The following is a 24,016-nucleotide window of genomic DNA, read 5'->3' as shown; positions in this document are numbered from 1 at the left end:
AAGTGACCAGATCCAACAGAGCTTCACCTCTAGTCGGGTCTTCCACAAACTGGCCCATAAAATTTTCCTGCAACAGGTTGAGGAAATGTCTCCCCTTTGCAGTTGAAGCCGAACCCTGACACCAATTAATATCCCGGTAAATAAAATCTCCCATTATCACTACAGTACCCCCCTGTGCAGCCCACTCCATCTGTTTATATAGCTGACCTTCCATCTCCTCCAGGGGCGTAACTAGGAAAGACTGGGCCCCATAGCAAACTTTTGACTGGGGCCCCCCTCCCCTGGGAGTCACACAACCCCCCCCCCTTGTAGATAGTGCCTTTTTTACAGCCCCCCCTGTAGATAACCCCATACAGCCCCCTCTGTAGATAGCGCCATACATCCCCCTGTAGAGAACGCCATACATCCCCCCTGTAGATAACGCCATACAGCCCCCCCCTGTAGATAACGCCATACAGCCCCCTTTGTAGATATCTACAGAGGGGGACTGTATGGCGTTATCTACAGGGGGGACTGTGTGGCGTTATCTACAGGGGGGACTGTGTGGCGTTATCTACAGGGGGGACTGTGTGGCGTTATCTACAAGGGGGACTGTGTGGCGTTATCTACAGGGGGGACTGTGTGGCGTTATCTACAGGGGTGACAGTGTGGCGTTATCTACAGGGGGGATTGTGTGGCGTTATCTACAGGGGGGACTGTGTGGCGTTATCTACAGGGGGGACTGTGTGGCTTTATCTACAGGGGGACTGTGTGGCGTTTTCTACAGATGGGACTGTGTGGCGTTATCTACAGGGGGGACTGTGTGGCGTTATCTACAGGGGGGACTGTGTGGTGTTATCTACAGGGGGGACTGTGTGGCGTTCTCTACAGAGGAGGCTGTATGGCGCTAACGCCATACAGCCCCCACTGTAGAGAACGCCATACAGCCCCCACTGTAGAGAACGCCATACAGCACCCCCTGCAGGGAACGCCATACAGCGCCCCCCCCTGCAGGGAACGCCATACAGCGCCCCCCCCCCTGCAGGGAACGCCATACAGCGCCCCCCCCTGCAGGGAACGCCATACAGCGCCCCCCCTTGCAGGGAACGCCATACAGCGCCCCCCCCCAATGCAGGGAACGCCATACAGCGCCCCCCCCTGCAGGGAACGCCATACAGCGCCCCCCTGCAGGGAACGCCATACAGCGCCCCCCCTGCAAGGAACGCCATACAGCGCCCCACCCTGCAGGGAACGCCATACAGCGCCACCCCCTGCAGGGAATGCTATACAGCGCCCCCCCCTGCAGGGAACGCCATACAGCCCCCCCTGTAGGGAATGCCATACAGCGTTCCCCCCCTGCAGGGAACGCCATACAGCGCCCCCCCCTGCAGGGAACGCCATACAGCGCCCCCCCTGCAGGGAACGCCATACAGCTCCCCCCCTTCAGTGAACGCTATACAGCGCCCCCCGGCAGGGAACGCCATACAGCCCCCCTGTAGGGAACGGCATACAGCGCCCCCCCCTGCAGGGAACACCATACAGTGTCTCCCCCCCCCCAAAAAAAAATGCGATCTACAGTGTTGTTGTGTCCTACAAATAACATGCATCCCCTATCCACAGGATAGGGGATACATGTGTGATCGCTGGCATTGATAGGGAGAACGGGGGACTGAAAGTCCCCTGAAGTTCTCCATGACTAACCTCTGACTTCCGTCGTCTGTGTCGGCAGCTCAATAAAAATGAAAGGAGCGCTGGTCACGCATGCGCACAAGCGCGACCGGCGCTCCATTCATTTCTACGGAGCTGCCGACACAGAACCCGGAAGTCCGAGGTTTGTGATGGAGAACTTCAGGGGACTTTCAGTCCCCCGTTCTCCTTATCGCTGCCAGCGATCACACATGTATCCCCTATCCTGTGGATATCCTGTGGATAGGGGATACATGTCTTTTGTTTAATGGCAGAGCGGGGAGATACCTCCCTGCTCTGCCGTAGTGATCAGTGGCGTCCCGCTGTAGCAGCTATAGCGGCTGCTAGCGAAGCCTGCGGCCATGGTGGGGGCCCGTGCCGGCGGGCGACACGGGCCCCCTCATGTCGCGGGCCCCGTAGCAGCCGCTACTGCTGCTACGGCGGTAGTTACGCCACTGATCTCCTCAGTTATATTGGGTGGTCTATAGATTACACCAAAAGTAATTGCAAGGTTTCAACCTCCTTACAATCTTCACCCTCTAATGTCTCATTCACACTTACCTTCATATCGCTTCTCACATACAGACATACACCACAACCTTTCCTATTCGCCCTGTCTTTCCGAAACAGTGTAAAACCCTGTAGATTTACAGCCCAATCATGTGAAGAGTCCAGCCATGTTTCAGCAACACCAACTAGATCTATATTTTCTTCCAGTACCAAGGCCTCTAGCTCCCCCATTTTGCTTGCTAGACTTCTGGCATTTGTGAACATACACTTTAACTTGCCTTTAAATGTTTCACTTTCAGTATCAGAAATGTGATTATTTGACATTTGGGCATTTTTATTTTCACTGCTGAAAATAATTGAGAAGCAAGTAATGTACAAGTCGCTTTATCTATACCAATGTTCAGGATTTGAGATTTGGTGGCATTAACTTTATAATATGAGATTTTGCCGAAATCTGAGAGAACTAGTTGCAATGACGGCAAGGAAGAGAGGGGCTGCGTGCAAGATATAAGGACATCGTCTGCATATAATCCTATTTTGTGGGTATATTGGTTCACCTGAATACCATGGATACTTTCAGATGATTTAATTTTTTCGGCCAAAGGCTCCAGGACCATAGCAAAAATTATCGAAGATAAAGGGCACCCCTGAAGAGTCCTGTTTGTAATATTGAAGGAATCAGAAAGAAAGCCTGAGGACAGAACCATAGCCAAAGGTGAGGCGTAAAGAGTCAATATAGCAGATTTAATACCACCGCTAAATCTGAATTTATCTAATATTTGTGACAAGTAACCCCAATGGACCCTGTCGAACGCCTTCTCCGCATCCAAAGCAAGAAGCAGAGAAGGTTGACCGAGAGGCCTCCACCTTTTGAATTAAGTTAAAAAATCTTCGGGTCCCATCAGGGGCCTGCCTAGCAGACACAAAACCAACTTGGTCAGGATTAATTAGTTGCAGGATTACATGTAGGAGCCTGTCAGCCAATAATTTCCCATAAATTTTGAGATCCGAGTTTAGAAGGGAAATAGGGCGGAAATTAGCAGGGGTTATCGGATCCTTTCCTGGTTTTGGTAAAGTCACTATGGTGGCAGCAAGCATTTCTTTTGGGAAGTCTCCGTCTACCCTGGCCCTATTAAACACCTGAACTAAATGCGAAGTTAATATAGACGAATAACATTTATAGTAGGAGTTGGAGTACCCATCAGGTCCCGGGGCCTTATGTGGTTTAAGGGAGGAAATATATTTAAAGACTTCCTGGCTAGTAAAGGGGGAAGATAATTTCTCCACCTGTTGCGAGGAGAGCGTAGGGAGGAAAATGAAATTTAGAAATGATTGCATATCTGTATTGGTCGGCTGTATCAGGTTGTTGTCGAGGTGAAGATTATATAGGGAGGAATAGTATGAATGAAATTGTTTAGAGATTAATCTTGGATCAAGAATCTTATTATTTTGGGCATCCTTCAAAAATGCTATACGGGATCTAGATGATATCTGTCTAATTTTTTTAGAAAGTAGTGCTCCCACCCTATTATTATGAACATAGGACTGGAGTTGTAGCTTTTTAAGGGCTCTGTCAAACTGGGAGGTAAGTAACAATTGGAGCTGTACCCTAAGTCTACGGAGTTGTTCCAAAATGAGAAGTGGGTTAGGAGATGCTTTATTCTTGGATTCCAAGTCCGTTATTGAGGAGCACAAGTCATAAATCTCTTTTTCCATTTTCGTTTTGCACCTGATCCTGCTTTAATAAACATACCACGCATGAATGCCCTATGAGCATCCCTAAGGTATGAGGGTTCTGAACCGAACCAACATTAGCTAAAAAAAAGTTGCATATATCGTTTTTCAAGGATTGTTTGTGATCAGGGTGTAGGAGGATGTAATCGTTCAATCACAATTGAGAAGGGGAGGAGAAGTGAAAGATTCTTGCAGGGACAACGATATGGGTGCGTGGTCTGACCATGTAATGGTGCCTATGGAGGAAGAACAGGACTGGATAATGGCCCAATTAGAAACCAAGAAAAGGTCAATCCTGGAGTAGGATTTATGAGGGGCTGTAAAAAAAGTATAATCCCTTTCTTCACCATGCTGACACCTCCAAACGTCATACAATCTTTCGTCGTTTAGAAGTGGAGCAATTAGAGGGGGACTTCTCAAACATGAGGTAGTGTCCAAATTTGAGTCAGGAATTAAATTGAAATCCCCCCCTATAATTAGAAGGCCCTGAGCAAATGACTTAATTTTAGGGAGCAAGGATCTAAAGTAAGGTCCCTGTCGCTTATTGGGGAGATAAACATTGAAAATTGTATACGACATATTGTTGATATCACAATTTATGCCAAGGAAACGACCCTGAGTGTCCAGAAGAGTAGACTTAAGAGTAAATGCCACTGAGTCTCTGATAGCAATGAGAACCCCTTTACGCTTAGCTTGACATGAGGCCATGAAAATATGTGGAAATTGTTTACGTGTAAATTGAAGAGTTTTATCTACATGAAAATGTGTCTCCTGAGCAAGAACAACATCACAATTTAGCACCTTAGCCTCCCGCCAGAACATACAACGTTTAAAGGGACTGTTTAACCCCTTAAAGGGAATGTGTTGCCAGAAAAACATGTTTTTTTTAAAAAAATTAAACATTTAGTGTGTGGGTGGTTAAACATTGTTCAAATTTTTTTTATTTTTTTGCATGAGTCCAGGAAATATTATAAATTATTTCTAATTTATAATGCTACCCATTTTTGGTCACTAGATGGAGCTGTTCCCAAAATTGCAGCATTGCAACATTGGGTTAAAAGCCCTCGCTCTAGTGAGCTCTCAGCATCCCCCCCTCCTTTATCCTGGCTAGTGCCGGGATAAACGAGGGGTTTGAACGGTGTAACCTCCTACACTGTGTGTCGCCATTTTTTGAGCTAACCCACAGTGTAGTAGGTTTACATACAGTAGTAAACACACACAAACACGAACATACATTGAAATCTCTTACCTGCTCCTGCCGCCGCGGCTCCCTCCGGCCCGTCCGCTCCGTTTGCTGCCGCTGGTGCAAGTGCAGAAATCCGGAAGCCGCGACCGGAAGTAGTAATATTACTGTCCGGCCGCGACTTCCGGTCCACAGGAAAATGGCGCCGGACGGCGCCAATTTCGAATAGGACTGTGTGGGAGCGGCGCATGCGCAGTTCCCACACAGACGCCGTACACTGCAGTCAATGGGACGGGAGCCGTTCGCAGTCCCTATGGGACTGTGGCTGCCGTATTCCATGTCTGTATGTGTCGTTAATCGACACACACAGAAATGGAACAAAAAATGGCAGCCCCCATAGGGAAGAAAAAGTGTAAAAATAAGAAAAAGTAAAACACAAACACACAAATAAATATAAAAGTTTTTAATAAAGCACTAACATCTTTAACATATAAAAAAATAATTTCTGATGACACTGTTCCTTTAACGTTCATAGATGATATCTTCAGAACCATTAGCGTTCCAAATAAAGCTACGGCATGGAAGACGGATTAGTGTCAGCACGGTGGAGCATACAGGGATATCAAGATCGGAGTCACCACAACAATATTGCAGACATATTACAATGTATGAGAGAGTTGCAGCAATCAAAGTAGAGAACCAGGAGCATAAGCAACATAACATTAACATATCAGCATTAACACATGCAACAATAGGTACAGCGCATATACGCACTGTGGTCTCCGGGGGGAAGAAGAGATACCAAATTTTTGGTACGAAAAACATTGATGTCCAAAATGAGTAATTGAAAATAATAAGAAAATAATGAACACTATCTCGTATATAATGTGGGTGAGTATAGAATCAGTACCAGCATCTTACCACCATTCAAGTAGGAGATCTTCTGGGTTTAGCAGGAAGCCAGTCAGGAGAAATTCTAGGAGGAGAACGACCCTCAGGTGGAGGGTCGAATCCAGGATGAGTGATGTGCCATTTTTGCAGCAGAGACATGCCCTCCTCCCCCAAGGAGACGACATGGGATGAGCCTTTGTAGGAAATTATTAGTTTTGTGGGGAATCCCCAGCGGTACTTGATATTGTTGTCACGTAGAGGCTTGGTAACTGTCAGAAGATTGCAACGTAGCGGCAGACAAATCTGGAAAAATGGATATTGAGGAATACGGAGGAGAAAGACGGACGAGTTTCCTTTATGTGAACATAATAAGTTCCTTAATATGATAAAAGTGTACCCTAACCAGGGAGTCTGGAGCTCGTTTGGATTTAGGCAGTCTATGAGCACGATCTATTGTCAAGTCCAGATCTGAGAGTGTTGGCGCTATTGAGAGAAACAATAATTTTATATATTTTGCGAGATCCGATGGAGGAACCTCCTCCGAGATGCCCCGTATTTTTAAATTGTTCATCCTTGATCTGTCCTCCGCGTCCATAGCTTTGGTCTTAAGCCACTTCACATCGTCAGCCAAAGCAAGGTATGCATCCACCAGTTCATTCTGGGCAACAGAATATTCTTCCATCTTTCTTTCCAAATGATCCGTTCTTTCACCTAGATTATTCACATTAGATTGCAACTTGCGGATCATGGAGGTCATACTATTGGTAATACCATTTCGCAGGAGAACGAGCATATACTTGAGAGTATCCACCATAATGGGTTCTCCAGATGATGGAAATTGGGCTATATCATATTGCGGGTTTAAAATGGACAAGGACCAAATGATGTATCACCCTCGAAACTGCTTCTTTTTTGTGCAGGTTCCATGGATTTAGGAGAAGCCCGGGGAGAGGTAGCATCTCTACATTTACGTCCTTCTGGACATGGATTAGTCACCCCTGGGTGAACCTGAGAAGACTGGGCTTGTAAGCTCAGTGGGGAAGGCATATCCATATTATGTAAAGGTGAAGAAGAAGATTCTTCTAAATCCGGGGCTGAAGAGCCGAAGAATTCTGTCATTTTCCTGGGAGCAGTCGATTTCCCCCTCTTTTTTGCCATGGTAACTAAATATGAAGAACTAGGACGATTTTCACCAGAAGGTGGTATCGTGTCAGTAGAGATTGCTAATTCAGATTATATTCCCAACTCGACACCTCTTGTTCTGAGCTGTGTTAGCTCCTGGAGCAGGAGAAATGCACAAATTGTGCGGCATGGAGGAATTAGCAGCATGGGAACACAATTCTAGATCCTATTTGTCCATATGGGGGACATGATTAGATTATGTCCACACTTCCACCAACTAGCTTATTGGTCCTTTTTTTGGATAATGATACTGATCTTTACTTAACAGCCTTTGGTGAGTCTCCTAGTACTCCATAGATTCTCTAACTCCTAACATGTTATTTTCTAGGGTAATGGGAAAATCCCTACACTTCTAATATTATTTTGTAACCTGTATCTCATGTGAATTGGAGCAATAACATCTCAGATTCCATTTCTTTACCTCCTCATTACCTTTGTAATTTACTATGACAACTCAGGTATCAGCTTTTTTTAGGACAAATCTACTAACGCCTTACTGGCTATTTCTACATTGTCACCATTTTGTATGTCTATGTTCTATATGTGTTCTTATTGTATTGTGTATTTTGATGCACCTTTGTTTTAGGAATGGGACTTGTTTCGTTTTATGATTAATTCTTTGACTTTATAACTGTATGTATTAAGTCCGGATGATATGTGTATACTTACCCGTATTTTTGTGTTTTTGAGATGATTTTCAATGTCCTGTATTTTTCATCTGCTTTTTTGTATTACAATAAAAAGAGAGTTTATAAAAGACAAAGCAAACATGTCGAGCGGGAAGGAAATGTCGGGAAAAAAGTTGGGGTGGAGGCGCCAAACTGAATCTTTACCCCGGGTGCAGGAGAACCTAGCCTCTGGTGGAACATAAACAGAGAAAACCTATAATGGAAAGATTTGCAGTGTCTTCCGTGTTTTGGACCCATTCCTGGTTTTGGCTTCCAAATACTGACCAAAATACTGACATGTGCATGTGGCCTATGACTGTAAGGCCAGATTCACACGAACAAGTGCAAACTCGGACGTGAAAAACGAGACTTGAGTCTATTGAGGGATCCTTGAAAACGGAAGAAAATAGGACATGTTCTATTTTTCAACAGAAACCTTCACACTGTCCATTGAAACAACGGCCGTGTGAACGGCCTCATTGAAATACATGCATCCTTGTGACTGACGTTGTTTTAACGGCCGTCACACGGACGTATATTATGGTCATCTGAATTCGGCCTTAGGTAGATGATGGGGCTGATTTCTATTAATGTGAGGCACATGGAGGTACTAAATTCATAACACCATGTGCTTCACTTCAGAAAATGGAAGGACTATATATATATATATTTTTTTTTATTGTTGACAAAGTATTCTTTTGGTATCGAGAATCACAATACTACACAAAGTATCGGTATCGAAGTCCAAATTCTGGTATCGTGACAACCCTATTTTATTTAGACACAGTGAAGCACAGCTACTTAGACACTGTACAGTCTAACCCTTTGCTGCACTGTGACTAAGCTGTATGTCATGGTGCGGGGGGAGAAGTCTGGAGCGGGCTTAGGGACTGAGCCTGCTCCTACTCTGCGGGTGCCAGCTGTGTATTACAGCTGAAACCTTACGCTAATGGCTGGGATTGGAGTTAACTCAGATCCCAGTCATTTAACCACTTAGATGATGCAGTCAATAACGACCGTTGCATTTAAGTCGTTGGAAAGAAGAGGTGGCCCCCTCCGTCAGCCCATCGGCCTCCCTCGCGACTCGATCACGGGGTGCCGATGTTTGTCATGACAGACTGGAGGCCTAATGTAGGTCCCCAGATCTGCCATATTTCTGCTCTTATTAAGCCCTGCCAAAGGCACAATACAATACCTAAGTATTGCAGTGTATGTATTAGTGGGAAAAGGTACGAAAATGTAAAAACTAAAAATGGCTGCAGGTCCAAGAGATTAATATATTTGCAGTGTAGGGTAGCTTCCGCACTATATAACATTGTTATTCAGACAACTTATTAGGCCCTGTTTTATATGGTTATTTCTACATTGTATGGCAGTATTCTATTTGAGATGAGCACCAACAGAAGTTGCCGCAGAGGGCACCATCCAATGTAAGGCCAGTCATACCCGACCACCTCCCACAGCAGACACCATAGCAGTCTGTGCGCTGCTCCTATGGCAGTTCTGCCTCTATGGTAGGTCTGTTACTTTTTCATTGTCTGTTATTGAAATAAACTCAGAAATACGGTCATTGAAAAATATGATCAGATAATGCAATGAATATGAAATTGATGTGAAGGGGTAAAGGAAACACTTACCTTGGTAATAAAATGTCCAAGAATGCCTTTTAGTATTATTATACGTATAAAATATAATTCAATCCCACTTTACAAATGCAGCCTGTTGTTTGCTGCTCAGAAACGGCTTTAGCAAGAATAATCCAGAGAAATATCCCCATGAAGGTCCAGTTTATCAGCCATTCTGCAGTGCTATACCTTTTACACAGACTCTAGAAATCAATGTAAGAACAGTGAAGAGTAAGAGAAATCTCAATAGCGGAGACTAGAATCAGTGTAATATATGCTTCCTCTATGTTATCTATAATGCTTAAAACAGGTGCCGCTGTCGCAGTTTTAAAAAGCTTCGGTTAGGCCGCACTATAACAGTCTTGGAGAACAGTGGCAGGCAAGAGGTTAATAGGTAAATAGCCCAGAGCCTGTGTCAATAGACCAGGAGGGAAGATGTGCTTAGCAGCTTTTCATTACTGTGATCTAACATTAAACAGCAGTTCATTATCTTGAATCAATGGCGCACATATGCAGCCAGAAGCATTTCATTACTTCGGATGCATTGAAAGCATAACATCGCTCCATTAGAATACTTCAAGGGCTGCATGATGTGATGGAGCAAGACCACAGAGAGTAGCTTCTTGTCATTATAAAAGTACATCTGTTTAACAAGAACATATACCTTATTTTCACAGACTAATATTCCCAATTACAGTACAACCTCACCGATATTTTCAGGAGTTCTTTGGAAGCAAGTTCAATTATACTGTGCTGGGGACACTATAGCTACTTAACTTGTAATGTAAACTGCTCATTAAAATGAAGGGAACACTGGAGCATCACATTATAACCCCAAGTCAATTAAACTTCATGGATATCAATCTGTCCAGCCAGACAGCCAGACAACCCCCAAAAATGTAATGGTTTTGCCGGCGGTGGCTACACACAATTCCGCCCTCCTTATCCTTCCTGACTGATTCTTCTCTAGTTTTGTGTTGTCACTAGTGGTAGCGTGAGGCGGTACCTGCAGCCCATTCTGGTTGCCCAGGTAGACCAGCTCCTCCTTGCTTACAATTCTTTTAGTTAGAAAATGACCTCCAGCGGTCTACTGTTGTGTATGTTTCTGAAACACTTAGAAACTTATTCCATGACATTGGCATGAGGGCTCGACATGCTGTAGTAAGACCCGTGCTCACAAACCAGAGCAGTTCGATTAGCATTCGCCAGAGAACACCAGAAATGACAGGCCCGTCATTGGCGCCTCGTTCTCTTCACAGATGAGAGCAGGTTCACATTGAGCACGTGTGACAGATGTGAAAGAGTCTAAAGACACTGTGATGAACGTTATGCTGGTTTGGTGGTGGGTTATTGATGGTCTGGGGTGATATATCCTTGGAGGGTCGCACAAACCTCCATGTGATAGCCAATGGTACCCTGACAGCTGTTAGGAACCAGGATAAAATAATCAGAGCTATTGTCAGACCTTACGCTGGTGCAGTTGGCCTGGGTTCCTTCTGGTGCTCATGTGGTCCGAGGGTGTAGGCAGCTTATGGATGAAAAAGGCATCAATGCCATTGACTGATTGTCATGTTCCCCAGACCTGACTCCAATTGAGAAGCTCCGGGACATTAAGAATTAGTTCATCCACAGCCGCCTAATATTGCCACAGACAGTCCTGGAGCTCACTGATGCCATCAGCCGTCTCAGGAGCATGCCCAGACATTGTCGGGAGTGCATACAGGCACGTAGGGGCCATACACACTACTGAGTTACATTATGAATTGCTGTGATGAAATTCGTGCAAATTGTATCCGCCTGCGTTTACATTTTTTTACTTTTTGGGGTGATTTGAAATTCAGCCCTCAATTGACAGGTTGAGGGTTTTGGTTTTCATTGACCGTCGATATGTCATTTTGTTCTCAACGAATTACCCAATTTATATCAGTACAGATTTTCAACTTGAATCTTTCGTTCATCGAGATCCGATGTGTGATTTAAGAGTTCCTTTTTTGACTAGCTCAGATAAATAATGAAGATTGCCCACTGTCTTTATTGTAATGGCACTGGCTCATTAGATAGCCCAATCAGTTTGTCAACCAATTTGTCAACCAGCTTTCCACAGACCCTGAACAGCCTGCACATGTTCTACTTTGTTACATGTTACTGTAGTTTAGGGATTCTATTTATAGGCCGGGGAGAACAAAATGTAAAGTGTAATAGGCCTCATCTATGTTGTATAGATAAGAAATGTGGCCAAACAGCATAAAAATGCAAACTAATTTACATTTTACATTTTTTAAATAAAGCATGTAATCATAAGTAAGCAATGAAGTATTCATGTCTGTGATCTATGGGAGCCTTCTGTAATAGGTCTTATCAGGTTTGTTCAACTGTGAACACAATTTTTCAGTTTATGTATAGATATAATTGCATAAAAGTTAAAACACATTCCATTACTTATCTTGTACTGATCCTTAGTTACAGTTTGTACCTTAGTCCAGAGCTGTATTCACAATTCTGCTAATTTTCATTGGAAACAGTCAACAATCTTGTCATCAGACACACCCCTAAAAGTTTAGCAGAGCTTCTCCAAAGGAGTAAGCACGGCCAAAAAACGTTTTTACTGAGATATGCAAATGTTGTTTTTTTTTCATTGCGGTTTTAGCTTACGCTGCCAAAACTGCAGAAAAACCGCACAGTGTGAATACACCCTAATGTAGTGTGGGAGGGTGGGTTGGTTTTCCTTCATCAGATTAATGTATAGTCCCTGGTATGTTACTAGGGCCGGCATCAGGGGGGGCAAACTGGCCCCCTGCCATAAGAGGAGGCTGCTACGGGGCCTGAGGCATGAGGTGTATAGTGCAGCACTATATAAGAGGGTGGGGCTGTGTGGCACTGTTACAAGTGGGGCAGTGTGGCACTATATAAAAGGGAGGGGGGCTGTATGTCCCTATATACAAGGGTTGGGCTCTGTGGCACTGTATACAAGGGGGGCTGTGTGGCACTATATACAATGGAGGGGGGCTGTGTGGCACTATATACAAGGTAGGGGCGCTGGGTGGCACAATATACAAGAAAGGTGTGCTGTGTTGCACTATATGCAAGGGGGGCTATGTGGCACAATAATACAAGGGTGGCTGTCTGGCACTATATACAAGGGGAGGTGTGGCACTATATACAAGGGGGGCTGTGTGGCACTATATACAAGGGGGCTGTGTGGCACTATATACAATGGGGGAGTGTGTGGCACTATATACGAGGGGGGCTGTGTGGCACTATATACAAGAGGGGCTGTGTGACACTATCTAATAAAGGGGGGGCTGTGTGGTACTGACTACTAGAGGGCTGTGTGTGGCACTATATACAAGAGGGGCTGTGTGGCACTATCTACTAAGGGGGGCTTGTGTGGCACTTTCTACTAGAGAGGCACAAAGGTGGCTCGGTTACTAAGGGGGCACTTTTATTGTGTCGAGCACTGAGGGATCATTATTACCGTCTTGGGCACTGTGGATTACGAGTTTGTTTAGAGGATGGGGTATAGGTGTGGAGTTTGCTGGAAAAGCGAGAAACCAACATGTCTGTGTGTCAAATTCTGCAGAGAGGAGTCGCGGCTGGAATAAGTCGTCACAGTGGTCTGGGCCAGATGGCGAAAAAAAGGGTAAGTGAACGACTTTAATCAGAGAAAACATCACCTGTGAGTCACTAGATCTGCAGAGCACCTGTGTATAGCTGGCATCTACCACTATATGGTCACTATATGCTGGTAATATTGGTCTTTGTATAGTGGTTTTTATACAGTAACAGCATGGGGGTATTATTCCGTTACTATGTGGTCACGGTGTGGCAGTATTATTCAGCAACAGTATGGGGGTATTATTCAGTCACTATTGTGGTTATGGTGTGGCGATATTATTCAGTAAAAGTATGGGGGTATTATTCAGTCACTATGTGGTTATGGTGTGGAGGTATTGTTCAGTAACAGTATTGGGGTATTATTCAGTCACTATGTGGTTATGGTGTGGCAATATTATTCAGTAACAGTATGGGGGTATTAGTCAGTCACTATGTGGTTATGGTGTGGAGGTATTATTCAGTAACAGTATGAGGTTATTATGCGGTCACTATGTGGTTACGGTTTGGCGGTATTATTCAGGAACAGTATGAGGGTACTATTTAGTCACTATGTGGTTATGGTGTGTCAGTATTATTCAGGAACAGTACATGGCATTTATTGATGATGTCACTGCAGGTAGTAGTAGAAGAATAATTTCTTAGTGTATAGATCGAGAATTTCTGCTCAGATTCGGTCAAATGCTGCAAATCTTACTTCAAAGTACAGATAGATACTGCTTCACAGTACAGATAGATAATGACCCAAAATATATCGCAAAAGAAACCCAAGAGCTTCTTAAGGCAAAGAAATGAAATATTCTTCAATGGCCAAGTCAGTCACCTGACCTCAACCCGATTGAGCATGCTTTTCCATTACTGAAGACAAAACTGAAGAGTACACGACAAGGGAGCTGTAATAACATTGGGGTCTGAATTAGTTTAGGGGTCGGGTTCTGAATTAATTTGAGTGTCTGGTCTGGAGCATGATTGTGGATGTGAATTTATTTAGGGGTCTAGTTGGGAGTCTGAATAAATTTTGTCATCTGCTCTGGGGTCTGCGCAGTAGACGTGGTTGCCACATGTGAGGAGGAGGCGGAGATGTCTAGGTGCGACGTCTATGGTCCAGAAGCAGCAACCAGCACTGCATCTCAGTGAGTGACTGTGTGAAAGCAACATCTTCAGTGCACATGTTTTTTTAAACGTTGTCCCCACACACACCTACTGTCTCTCACTTGCGCCCCTCACGCAGCCCATGCTCAACTGTCTCCCCCATGCCCCTCCACAGAGCCCCTGTCAGGGTATGTTCTCCCCCAGGCCCCACTCTCGCCCCCTTCCACTTTCCCCCACTGAGGCAAAAATTGAAATGGCTCCCCGAAGATCTTGATTGACATCCCCCTGGCTGTTCTACATCACCATCAGTCTCCTCCAACTCTTGTGGATTTGCCATTGCCTTGTACTCCCTTGGCACGCACGGTGCAGCGATGAAGCCGGGCAGAGTACACCTCGTTGCATGGTGTGTGCCCAAGGAGTGCAAGGCAATGGTGCATCCGAGAAAGTTGGAGGAGACTGGTAGTGATGTATAACAGCCAGGGGGATGGCAAGCAAGCATGGTAAGCTGGGTTTGGAGGCAGGACTTGATTTTATAGATTTTGCTGCTTCTGAAAAAAATATACAAGGGAATGTTTGCAAATTTTGTCAGGTCATGTATTACCGCATGGTGGCAGTTCAAGGGGTTAAAACTACCTGACAGATTCCCATTAAATATACAATGAATTAAAAACAATTGAATCTGCCACGCAATTTTGTTATTATAAATATATCCTATATAATTACAGCTCCAGAACCAAGCTTAAAACATAAATACAGCACCAGAACAAAGCTCATTACATAAATACAGCACCGGGACCATGCTCAGCACATAAATACAGCTCCAGAACCAGGCTCAGTGTAGCGTCCATGGCCGCAGGCCGCCGGGTTTACTCGCCTCCTGACACCCGCAGCCATGGATCAGTGAGCGCTGGCTCGCATCTCCTTCCTAGGAGATGCCAGTGCTCACTTCCGCTCCGGTCCGCTATGTCCTGTAGGGTGCGCACGCACGCTTGTGCCAGGTCTTAAAGGGCCAGCGCGTACACATGTGGACAATCATCATAATCAAATGCAATGACTGCCTGGACTATAAGAAGGGCCCTGCCCTTCTGATCCTTGCCTGAGCGTTGTTAGTTTATCCCATGTCAGTCTTGCAAATAGTCCCTTAGTGTTTTCCCGTTCCTGTTGTTACCCGTAACCTGTAACCTGTTCCTGTATCCCATGCTGTGTTCTTGTTCCTCTGCCTACTAGTGTTGGAGTTGTATCTACTGCACCTGCTGTCGCTTTCCACGTTCTGTGTCATCTGCCATGTCCAGTGCCATCTTCCACATCCAGTGTGATCCGCCACTTCTGGCGCAATGTGCTGCACCTGCTATCATCTGCCACATCTGGCGTAACCTGCTGCACCCCCCTCCATCTGTGCCAAAGCCTCGGCCACTGCCTGGACTATTCAGGTACCCTAGTGCGGGACTTTGTATTGCTGGGGTGCTCTGTTTTTTGGCCAGCTGCCTCCTCGCTACGGCGGTGTGGCCTAGTGTGTCCACATATCCACAGACCGTGACACTTAGTACATAAATACAACACCAGAACCAAGCCCAGTACATAAATACAGCACCAGAACCAAGCTCAGTACATAAATACAGCACCAGCACAAATACAGCTCAATTTAGTGCAACCCCCGCCGTATAGGATTGTACAATGTAAAACTACAGCTCCCAGCATGGCAAGGATATGCTCTGAGTTGCTGTTTCACAAAAAATCATGCCACTCATCATCTCACTGCAAGTCATACATACAGTGACCACAGTACTGATTAGAGGCAGAATAAACATTTACATTAAGTGACTGATAGGTGACGTATTTTTGGATTCTAATTGTTCTTTTTCTCTTTTCTTCTCCATCCGGTCCAGACCTCTATGATGACTTCTCCTGGCCACCTATAAACGAAGATAAAATTCTCATGGTGCCACACACTGCGCCCCTAAATATAATAGTGCAATACACTGCACCTCTAATTATAATAGCACCATACACTGTGTTCCTGATTATAATAGCACCATAGACTGTTTCTCTGATTATAATAGCATTATACACTGTGTCCCTGATTATAATAGCACCATACACTGTTCCACACACACACAAACACACAGTGCCCCATGTAGATAGTGCCCCCATAGAGCCCCCTGTTGATAGTGCCCCCCATAGAGCCCCCTGTAGATAGTGCCCCCTCATAGAGCCCCCTGTAGATGGTGCCCCATCATAGAGCCCCCTGTAGACATTGCCCCACATAGAGCCCCTGTAGACAGTATCCCACATCTCGCCTCATGGATGGTGCGGCCGTGCCTGTGAGACATATGTTCATGGTAGAGAGAAAAGAGGAGCGGACCTAGGACTAATCCCTGAGGAACCTCAATAGCAAGGTGAAGAGGAGAAGAAAAAGTAGAGCAATGACACAGCGGTCAGAGATAGGAAGAAAACGAAGAGAGAGCAATTGGAGACAATAGATATTTAGAAAACACTCCATAGCAAAGTCTCCAATGGCGGTACACAGTGTAGAATTGTCATTATCCATGGAATGCCTCACCCCATCATTGAGCTCTCATACTTTGATTGTTTTATATATTTTGATCATGTCTACTGCCAGAATTTGTAATGAAAGGTCATTAATGAAAGTAGGAAACATAAGCTGCATTCTATAGTTGTACCACTTGATGGCGATGTTAAACTATATTACAAGACTTGTGGAAGCAATGCTACATTTTGCTGGTAATGAATGTGAAGCATTTGCTTGTTAGTCACTGCGATTTCATTCTTACTTGGGAGCTAATTATTATTTCACCAATTTTTCCCATGAAGCATGTTATTTTAATGACACAGGAAAAGAAAGGTCTAGTGATTGTAGTGAATGTTTCATTGCACAAATTCTACTTTTACAAAGACTAATTAATGTGCAGGTTTATGTTTAGAAAGAATATCATTTGTTCGCCTAATGACAATCTAGCGGTAAAATGACTTAGAGTATGCAGTACAGAGTCATGGCGAAGTAAAAGTAATACTCCAAAGTTTCCAAGGCGTTAGCAGCGGTTCCTTTAAGTCCTCTAATTTGCGAGGTGTGGCCTCCATGGATCGGACTTTTCCAGCACATCCCGCAGATGCTTGTTCGAATTGAGATTTTGGAAATTTAGAGGTTTGGAAATGTTCCTAAAACCATTTCTGAACAATTTTTGCAGTGTGGCAGGGCGCATAATCCTGCTGAAAGACGCCACTGCCATTAGGGAATACTGTTACTACTAAGGAGTGGTCTGCAACAATGTCTAGACAGGTGCTACATGTCAAAGTAACAACCCCATAAATGCTAGGAACCATGCTTTCCCAGTAGAACTTTACCCAGATGCCTCCACCATCTTGCCTTCCTTTTTACCATAATGCATGCTGGTGCCATCTGTTCCTCAGGTAAGGAACACACACACACACACACACACACACACACACACACACACACACACACATACACACACACACACACACACACACACACAGCCAGCCACATGATGTAGAAGAGGCCAGTTTCCTCCATTGCTCCATGGTCCAGTTGCGATGCTCACGTGCCCATTGTAGGTGCTTTCAGCGGTGGCCAGGGGTCAATATGTGCCATCGATCACAAAAAGTGAAAGTTCACCATTAGTTGCTGACAAATGCTGTAAAAGTTTTTTGAGAAGCTAACTCAAGTGACAATCAATAAGGCTTTGCTTCCTACTGTGACTTAAAAAAAAATGTCTGCTATAATTCCATAGAAAAGTGACAATATATTTGTAAGTAAATAAAACATAATTAAAAAGCTCCGGCGACCAATCACACGTGGAAACACCTGACCCCGACGTCATTCCACCCAATGTGGTCATTCCACCCAACGTGCAGCACCAAGACATTTGGCACCCTATTCAACACCACATAGTGGTGAAAATCCGGTAGGACTCTCCCACAAGCCATACCGTGGAATCCGAGTCAGCACAATATAGCTGCCGATCTCGGGAAACCGAGTTGTTGCCCATCTGGTCGAACGTCCGCTCGCACCGCCCCCCAATGGACATAGGAGTGTCCAAAATCCATACCAGGCATATCCAAATCCATATCCAAAACAAACAAATAATTGAAAAACCCCCACAGATGAGGGCGCACATACGTCCGGAACCGCTGAGATTCCCACCTACCAATGTGGTGCTCCGCATCCGGGCCTAACCCCCACCTGGCCGCCTCCGTGGCAGCTCCTATCCAAAAAGAGTGCGTAGCAAAAGCCCTCCCTTCGAGGCCAACATAAATCAAACATTTTCGAAAAACCACTGTAAATTGATAATGCGACAAAATAACCCCGTCTACATTCTGCAGTAAAGGACCAGCTCCAAGTTTCTCTGAGGTAATCCCCAAGGGCGCGAACGAGACACATTTGGGCGCACCAAAAACCGCCCCCCAACACCACCCACCTACCCCTTCCCAACTGATCTGTCTTGGAGCAACGGATCCAGAACTCTACCCTCTCATCCAGCAACACCACATCTTCCGCCAACAGACCACCTCGTTGTGACCCGCTGTGGGACACTAACTCCCCCCACCCGGAGCGCACCGAAAAACGGCCACGAGAAAGCCAACTTAAACAAAACTGACTCATACGCTGAAGTACAGACAACATCCACCGCGAACCCCAACCGTTCCAACAAGGCAAATGACCCAGGGTGACATCTATCAGCCACCACCCGCCTTTCTAAACCCTCTAAGGGCCTGGCCGACCAGAAAATCCTTTGTGACCTCCCGCTAGCCCCGTAATTTACAACCGAAAGCCAGGGCTGCCACGAAGTGATTAACCTTCGCGACCGACCAACCCAAGGCCGACACATGACCCAAGACAAGCAAGGCAACCATCCTATCATTATCCATATCTACCCCATCCAAAGTACTCAACCAAGCCTCCCATTCACGCCACACCGCCTTGTAAGCGATCCACGTCCCCGGAGCCAAGGAAGAACGGATCAGCTGACCAGATAGCACAAGTGTGAAGCACAGGCGAGACATGTCGCTTCCACATCTGGGTTCACCGCCCGGAACCGATCCCACTGTAAGCGAGAAAGAGAATCAGCAATTGAGTTGTTGACACCTGGGTTGTAAACAGCAGTAACCCAAGCATTCAGTGACAGGCACAATGGGACTAAGTGCCGCAACAAACAGACAGCAGGAGGAGATGACGCTGAAACATTGTTAATTGCCCTCCCCACCCCTATGTTATAACAATGGAAACGTACCTTCTTATTTCTAAAACGTCCCTCCCATATTGTTACCACCACTACAATAGGGAGCAATTCTAACAAGGCTAGGTTTCGCACCAAACCCTCTTCAACCCAGGCTGGAGGCCACTGACCCGCACACCACTGACCTCCGCAATAGGCCCCAAAACCCTCGCTCCCCGACGCATCCATGAATATGTTTCAGTCAAAGTTCTCTAGGCCCAGCCGGGCCGCCTACTATACCGGTGGCCTGGACTCTAAGCCAATCCGAGCCCCGCTCGCTGGCCAGTGAACGGAGCTGCTCCAGCAGCTGAGAGATGTCCGCCATGCTGTGAGTGTAATGGAGATGTGGGAGACAGGCCAATGCAGGAGCAAGCAGTCAACACAACTGCTCTGTGCAGTGGCGTAACTACCGCCGTAGCAGCAGTAGCGGCTGCTATGGGGCCCGCGGCATGAGGGGGCCCGTATCGCCCGCCGGCACGGGCCCCCACCATGGCCAGAGGCTCCGCTAGCAGCCGCTATGGCTGCTACAGCGGGACGCGACTGAACGCTACGGCAGAGCAGGGATGTATCTCCCCGCTCTGCCATTAACTGGTTCCCGACCGCTGGCTGTGTTTTTACGGCCAGCGGTCAGGGTCCTTAAAACCCGAGCCATAGACTTTCTACGGCTCGGGTTTTAACTTGCTGCCCGCGCGATCGGGCAGCTGAATGTCGGGTCTCCGGCTGTCAGTGACTGCCGGGGACCCTGAGGAGAGGATAGAAGCAGCTTTCGCTGCTTCTGTCTTCTCCGATCACTTGTACACAGCGCTGAATGCGCGCTGTGTACAGGAATAGAGACAGCAGCAGCGGCGCTGTCTCTATTCCTCCCGGTGATCATGTGACTGGTCACATGATCGCCGGGTGCCGTTAGTGGCAGACTGCTGCTTGGTCTTACTAGACCCAGCACAGACCTATTAGTGACAATCGTCACTATGAGAGGGCTGATTTCCCCTGTAACTGGGGCTGCTGTGCAGCTCCAGTTACAGTGGGAAAAACATGGTGTAAAAGAAAGAAAAAAAATATTTAAAGTTCCCCAAAGGTCTTCTTTGACCTTTGGGGGACAGACCATAGCAATAAAAAAATAATAAAGTAAAGTGCAAAAAAAATTAAAATAATAAATACACAGAAAATACCCACCCCAAAAAAAAAACGTTCCCCCGCCAATCATTGTTGTAACGCTAGCGCTGACCCAATTACCCTAATATAGACATGTAATATATAAAAATTTACGGTAGACAATGACGATCACAAATAAAAGGTCTATTTTAGGGTAAAACTATGTTATTACCAAAAAAAAAAAATAGCTGAAATGTAAAAAAGCTTATTTTTTTACTATTATTTTCAAACTTTATGAATAAAAATTCTAAAATAGCAAAAAAGGTGTGTATAAAAATGATAAAAAATGAAACCTGCATTGTCTACGGAAAAAACGTCGCAAAAATCACGTCGTTAGCCCAACAAATAAAAAAGTTATAGCCATTTAACTAACACGTGCTAAAAATGGCTAAACGGTGTCTGGTCCTGAAGGCGCAAAATAGAGCAAAAGACATGTATCCCCTATCCACAGGAGAGGGCATACATGTGTGATCGCTGGCATTGATAGGGAGAACGGGGGACTGAAAGTCCCCTGAAGTTCTCCATCACAAACCTCGGACTTCCGGGGTCTGTGTCGGCAGCTCCGTAGAAATGAATGGAGCGCCGGTCGTGCTTGTGCGCATGCGTGACCAGCGCTCCGTTCATTTTTATTGAGCTGCGCAGACGCCGGAAGTCAGAGGTTTGTCATGGAGAAGTTCAGGGGACTTTCAGTCCCCCGTTCTCCCTATCGCTGCCAGCGATCACTCATGTATCCCCTATCCTGTGGAGATCCTGTGGAGAGGGGATACATGTATTTTGTAGGACACACTGTAGGTCGCATTTTTTGGGGAGGGTGGACGCTGTATGGCGTTCCCTACAGGGGGGGGAATGCTGTATGGTGTTCCCTACAGGGGGGGGTGGCTGTATGGCGTTCCCTACAGGGGGGGCTGTATGGCGTTCTCTACAGGGGGGCTGTATGGCGTTCTCTGCAGGAGGGCTGTATGGCGTTATCTACAGGGGGGCTGTATGGCGTTATCTACAGGGGGGCTGTATGGCGTTATCTACAAGGGGCTGTATGGCGTTCTCCATAGGGGGATGTATGGCGTTATCTACAGGGGGGGGGGGCTGTAAAAAAGGCACTATCTACAAGGTGGGGGAGGGGCTGTGTGACACCCAGGGGAGGGGGGGCCCCAGTCAAAAGTTTGCTATGGGGCCCAGTCTTTCCTAGTTACGCCCCTGGCTCTGTGTGCTCCTTCCGTTTAGACTGGTGCTCAAACCAGAGCGCCGTCTAACACAGCCACGTTTCCTTCGGCTCCTCCCCTTCCTGTTGAGAAGCGTTGTTCTTTCAGCCTCTCTTGGTAAACTTTTTTTCCATTGGAAGGAAGCCTTACTTATATAAAGGTATTAGATGGTCTATACGCACCGTTTAGTTATAATATTAAAACCATCTGCCTTATAATGTGGGATGCTAAAACACTTCTGACTTGTCGAGGCATGGACTCCATATGTTAGCAGCAGATCCTTTAGGTCCTGTAAGTTGCGATGTAGGCCTTCAATGGATCAGACTTGTTTTACATGCACATCCCACAGATGCTCGATCGGCTTGAGGTCTGCGGAATTAGAAAACCAAGTTAACACCTCAAACTCGTCATGTTCCTCATACCATTCCTGAACAATTTCTGCAGTGTGGCAGGGCGCATTATTCTGCTGAGAGAGGTCACTGCCATTAGGGAATACCGTTGACATGAAGGTGTATACTTGGTCTGTAGCAATGTTTAGGTTTGTGGCACATGTCAAAGTAGCATCCACATAGTTACATAGTTAGTACGGTTGAAAAAAGACACATGTCCATCAAGTTCAACCAATGCCAGGAACCAAGGTTTTCCAGCAGAACATTGCCCAGAGCATCACATTGTCTCCACTGGCTTGCCTTCTTTGCATTGTGCTTCCTGGTGCCTTCTCTTTTCCAGGTAAGCGACACATGGAACCGAACATATTATGTAAAAGAAAAAGCGATTAATCAGACCAGGCCACCGTCTCCCTTTGCTCTATGGTACAGTTCAAATGCTCCTCTGCCCATTGTAAGCGCTTTCATGGCTCAGCATGGGCATTCTAACTGGTCTGCAGCTATACAGTCCCAAAAGCTGCGATGTACTGTCTGTTCTGACACCTTTCTATCATAGCTTTTTCAACAGTTTGTGCTACAGTAGCTCTTTTTGTGAGATTGGACCAGACAGACTAGACCTCTCTCCCCATGCACATAAATGAGCCCTGGGCGCCAATGACCCTGTCGTCGGTTCACTGGTTGTCCTTCCTTGGACCAGTTTTGGTAGGTACTAACTACTACATACCAGGAACACCTCACAAGACCTGCCATTTTAGGGACACTCTGATTCAGTCGTCTAGCCATCACAATTTGGCCCTTGTCAAAGTCTCTGAGACCTATTTTCGAATCTAATACAACCACTTTATTGCCTTAACCTATGCCAAAACAAACAAACTTTAATGAGACTTTAGTAAATCCAAGTTTTTATGCACCACCTTGGTCAGCAGCCCATCCACATGCAATCCATGACACCACTGTCATACAGATGATCAGGATGTCAGCCTCCATCAGTTTGCCGTCCAAGTGGCAGTGGGGAAGCAAAGCTGCCATACCTGCCATCAGCTTACTGGGTGACTGGGTTTTCAGATTATTGTTACATCACTATACAAATATGCATAGCCTAACAGTGTATAACATTGTTTTATTCATATCCAGCTGAATCAATATTTAAACACAAATTATCATTTTAGAGTATTCCATAGACCTGGTTCCAGATATAGATACAGAAATGCCTCATACAAAGTGTCCTGCTTTCAATGAAAGTGTGCTCTGCTCCTGATGGGGGAGAATCAGGGTTATATACAATGGGACGAGTCCAGAAATTGCACTTATTTATGCAAATGCAACATTGAAGAGGAACCAAATTCTCCAAATGCAAAATTCAGACTTGCCCGGGCTAGGAGAACAGTGAACATGCTGTTTTGCCTCTATACATCAAAGTAAAAAATTTTATGAAGAGGACAATTAGTGACCAATTCCAGACAATCGCCCCAATGCTAAATCTGCCTATTACTTTAATGTATTAAAAGGCTCCAGGTGGAATTTTTTTTGTATGCTTGATTCCCATTCAATGATCGTCACAACAAACTTACTGAAATAACTATTGCAAAACATTAAACCTGCTAGTGAGTCATTTATGTTTTATGACTCCACAAATGCCCTGTGCAGGAGCCAGGTTTCACACATGACCCCAACAAGTGCTGGAAGCATGCTTCCTACTACTGGCAATATAAAGGTGATGAAAACTTTTAGAACATAATCCATTCCTCGCACATCATATAACTCCAGAGCAGCAGAGTTCAGTGTTTACTATGACTCATTACTGTGCAATGGTATATGGCTATTTCACACACAATACCAACGTCACACACTGGCTCTTTTAT

Source organism: Rhinoderma darwinii, chromosome 8, assembly GCF_050947455.1.
Source record: "Rhinoderma darwinii isolate aRhiDar2 chromosome 8, aRhiDar2.hap1, whole genome shotgun sequence".
NCBI classification, from domain to species: domain Eukaryota; kingdom Metazoa; phylum Chordata; class Amphibia; order Anura; family Rhinodermatidae; genus Rhinoderma; species Rhinoderma darwinii.
The sequence above is the reverse complement of the archived record's forward strand: the minus strand, read 5'-3'. Positions refer to the sequence as shown.